The sequence below is a fragment of the Bos taurus genome, chromosome 23 (genome assembly GCF_002263795.3).
Source record: "Bos taurus isolate L1 Dominette 01449 registration number 42190680 breed Hereford chromosome 23, ARS-UCD2.0, whole genome shotgun sequence".
In the NCBI taxonomy this organism is placed as follows: Eukaryota; Metazoa; Chordata; class Mammalia; order Artiodactyla; family Bovidae; genus Bos; species Bos taurus.
The window spans coordinates 7,525,215-7,529,688 of NC_037350.1; the positions used below are offsets into that span (position 1 = coordinate 7,525,215).

Sequence of the window (4,474 nt, forward strand, 5' to 3'; positions counted from 1 at the left end):
GACCACTGGATTAGGGACATGTAGCATGGTTGTCAGCCAGTATGAAGTCTACTTAAGACTTAACATAAATTCAAAGTGAGAAATTCAAAGCCAGCATGGTTGTGTAGTTTTCTTTCCCTTGAGATATGCTCAGCCACGTGAAAGCAATGGCAGAGAGGCAGAGTTAGGACCTTTTGCCAGGAGTGCTGGGAAAGGATGAAGGGATAAAGGAGTCAAGGTTGTATGCAGAAATAACTTCAGGATTATTGGTGCAATCCAGACAGGAAGGCGAGTGCTAAAATTTCCAGTTCTTAAGGAGGAGCTTTCCAAAGGTAGCAAAGTGAGAAGAGAAGAGGGCTCAAGCCCAAGCTTTGGACAGCTGCAGCATTTAATGTCAGGATGAGAAAGGCAGTGGAGATCGAGTGGTTACAGAGGTGGATATCAGTAAGTGTTGGGTCTTGGAGGCCAAGGAAAGTGTCCCAAGAAAGTGGAAGTGTACCAGTCACCGGCTGCTGGGGAAATTAGTAACAGGAGGTCTGGAAAGTCCACTGTATTTCAGTTCAGTTCAGTTCAATTCAGGTGCTCAGTAGTGTCTGACTCTGTGATCCCATGAATTGCAGCACACCAGCCTCCCTGTCCATCTCCCGGAGTTCACCCAAACTCACGTCCATCAAGTTGATGATGCCATCCAGCCATCTCATCCTCTGTCGTCCCCTTCTCCTCCTGCCCCCAATCCCTCCCAGCATCAGACTCTTTTCCAATGAGTCAACTCTTTACATGCAGTGGTCAAAGTATTGGACTTTCAGCTTTAGCATCAGTCCTTCCAAAGAACATGCAGGACTGATCTCCTTTAGAATGGACTGGTTGGATCTCCTTGCAGTCCAAGGGACTCTGAACAGACTTCTCCAACACCACAGTTCAAAAGCATCAATTCTTCGGTGCTCAGCTTTCTTCACAGTCCAACTTTCACATCCATACATGACCACTGGAAAAACCATAGCCTTGACTAGATGGATCTTTGTTGGCAAAGTAATGTCTCTGCTTTTCAATATGCTATCTAGGTTGGTCATAACTTTGCTTCCAAAGAGTAAGCATCTTTTAATTTCACGGCTGCAATCACCATCTGCAGTAATTTTGGAGCCCCAAAATTAAAGTCTGACACTGTTTCCACTGTTTCCCCATCTATTTCCCATGAAATGATGGGACCAGATGCCATGATCTTCGTTTTCTGAATGTTGAGCTTTAAGCCAACTTTTTCACTCTCCTCTTTCACTTTCATCAAGAGGCTTTTGAGTTCCTCTTCACTTTCTGCCATAAGGGTGGTGTCATCTGCATATCTGAGGTTATTGATATTTCTCCCAGCAATCTTGATTCTAGCTTGTGCTTCTTCCAGCCCAGTGTTTCTCATGATGTACTCCGCATATAAGTTAAATAAGCAGGGTGATAATATACGGCCTTGACGTACTCCTTTTCCTATTTGGAACAAGTCTGTTGTTCCATGTCCAGTTCTAACTGTTGCTTCCTGACCTGCATATAGGTTTCTCAAGAGGCAGGTCAGGGCTTAGCAACATTCAAAGTTTTACATGGCAAAACCAGCATCATTAACTTGAAACCAAGCTTGCAACTTGGTCACAGATTGATGATGATATCAGTTTGCATCCATCCTGGGATTATAAGTGGGAACCCTAAATGGCAATCTTTGAAGGCTCACCCATGGAGTGGGACACGCTGCCTGGGACCCTTTCCCAATTGGGACTCCAGATGTGCTGTGACACAGGACTGTTTAAATCTGGATGTTGGTCAGAACTCAATTTGGTTATATAGTCTCTGCTCTTTCTAGTTCTCTTTTCTTTTAATGTTAGTATGTTGAAAGTAAGTTAGATAATTCTCTAATAAATATCTGTATTATTTATCTGTATAAAATGAGTGGCTTATTTTGTTAACAAATCCTTTGAGCCTGAGATGAAGGTGCAAACTTTCTGCAAAACAGGGCCAAACCACACAAATCTGGCCTTGGGGACCTCAAACCCAATGGAGAGCAGAGGAGGCTCCATACTGAATACAGAGACTTTTATTGATGGGAGGCCTATATCCCAAGCAGTGAACCCGCAGCCTCCTTTCCCCAGCTGGGTCCCAGAAGACCGGCAATCCACTTTCAATCACCCAGGAGTCTGACGCTTGGAGGCAACTGCCTCCCTCAAGGGAAAATACCCACAGATACAGACGTTTGAATGTGATTCAAATAAAAATCTTTTAAAAGTTTTTACTGAATGTGTTATTATATTGTTTCTGTTTTACGTTTTGGTTTTTTGGCCACAACGCAGGTAGAATCTTAGCACCTCGGATCCCTCCTCCACCCTGCATCAGAAGGTAGTCTTTACTGGACAGCCAGGGAAGCCCCTGATTCAAAACTTTTAAAGTCTGGATTGTCTCTCAATAACTCACAGTAAGGCTACTAGTTCCCACCTGGATACCACAGTGGCCCACCAGCTTGCCGGTGGCTTGCTTTTAAGCAGGAGTTTTCAGGTCAAGATCACTAGACATTTAAGGGAGATTTTGGACAGGAACAAAAAAATTAAAATAAAAAGCAACAAGGAGGAGAGCCGGCGGAGCTGGTGGGAGCGCGCCTGTTGCAAGATGGCGGCGGCCACGCGGTCCCCGCCGGTCGCGGGGCCGCTACCGGCAGCGGCTGCGCTGCCTCCGGTCAGACGGATCTCCATCGCACCGACGGTCCCTGGCTCAAGCGGGCCCAGCAACGATCCGGCCTTTCTGGTCAAGCCGTGGACCCTCCTGAGCGACCCCTGACAGACACGTGGAGCTGTGTCCACGTGCTCGACCAGGCTGGCTGGCTGCCTGAGTGCCCAAGCAAGGCGCGGCCAGCCTCGTGCGGCTGCTCGACCCCTGTGGCTTCCGGAAGGTGGTCCTCATCGAGACCGGCAGCCGGGTCAGGCCAGAGTCGATGACCCCGAGTGCCAGCACCGCGCTTCCTGCGCGGCCAGGAGTAGCTCCTGGAGAACGATCAGGAGGGAAGTGACCGTGCGTCCACCGAGGAGTGAGGACATAAAGCTTCGCCAGGACAGTATCACCAGGCTGCTGACCGCCTTTCCGTGGATGAAGGGGAAGCAGGAGAGCACGGACCCCAACCCGCCCCGCATGAGGCAGAGGACGAGGCCCCGTGGCGGGACGTGGCCGGCCTGCAGCAGAAGCAAGCCAGGCCGCAGAAGGCGGTCGACAGGCTCGTCCACGTTCTCATCCAGTTGGCGCGTCCAGCCGGATCCTGCAGGTGATGAGAACGATCCCGGTGATGCTGAAGACGGCGGCTCGGCACATCCCAAGCCCCAGAATGGCTGGCAACACTCCCTGGAGCAGGTCCACTACAGCCCCTATGAGGCTCCCGCCTGGCCTACAGCGGCCCCAGCCTCTCCTCCCCAGATGCTGTTGCCAGCTCTCGCCCCATCATCTGTGACATCACTGAGCTGCCCCCAGCAGCCCCTTGGCAAAGAGAGTCCCCTGTCCAGCAGGCCCTTGGTTGAAATCAAGAAGGAGCCCTCCCCATCCCCCAGGCCACCTCAGAGCCCCTGGGCCAAGGATTCCAGTCCTCTGTGATGGGGACTCCCTTGTCTCCAGTTCAGTTCAGTCACTCATTCGTGTTCAACTGCAGCATGCCAGGCCTCCCTGTCCATCACCACCTCCCAGAGCCTACTCAAACTCATGTCCATCGCCTCCCTGATGCTATCCAACCATCTCATCCTCTGTCGTCCCCTTCTCTTCCCACCTTCAATCATTCCCTGCATCAGGGTCTTTTCCAATGAGTCTGTTCTTCGCATCAGGTGGCCAAAGTATTGGAGTTTCAGCTTCAGCACCAGGCCTTCCAATGAATATTCAGGATGATTTCCTTTAGGATGGATTGGTTGAATCTCCCTGCAGTCCAAGGAACTCTCAAGAGTCTTCTCCAACACCACAGTTTGAAAGCATCAAATCTTCGGTGCTCAGCTTTCTTTATAGTCCAACTCTCACATCCATACACGACTACTGGAAAAGCCATAGGTTTGACTAGACAGACCTTTGTTGGTAATGTCTCTGCTTTTTAATGTGCTGTCCAGGTTGGTCACATTCTTCCAAGGAGCAAGCGTCTTTTAATTTCACGGCTGAAATTGGTCACATTCTTCCAAGGAGCAAGCGTCTTTCAATTTCACGGCTGAGTCACCAGCTGCAGTGATTTTGGACACCATTCTGTGGGAGAATCTGAGCCTGCCGCCCAGGCCACATCAACCACACCCTTTACAGATGGGGGGTTGGGGGGAGCGCCCTCCCCACAGTCCCTGCCCCTCCCAGCCCCGCCCCCGTCCCCCATCAGGTGCCTCAGCCTAAACCACCTGGACAGTTTGGCTCACTCCCCGAAGAGGCCTGGGGGCGCCCGTCTCTTCCCCAGCCCCTCCTGCTGTCTGCATTACCGAGTCCAGTCAGGGACCGAGCTCAAGGACCACTTGGATCC

At 50.7% G+C, this 4,474-nt stretch overlaps 1 pseudogene; it reads left to right on the forward strand.

Annotated features, from left to right (window-relative positions):
• Window positions 1–2,616: 2,616 nt before the first annotated feature.
• On the forward strand, window positions 2,617–4,166 carry LOC100139821 (heat shock factor protein 1-like; annotated as a pseudogene).
• The last annotated feature ends 308 nt before the right edge of the window (window positions 4,167–4,474 follow it).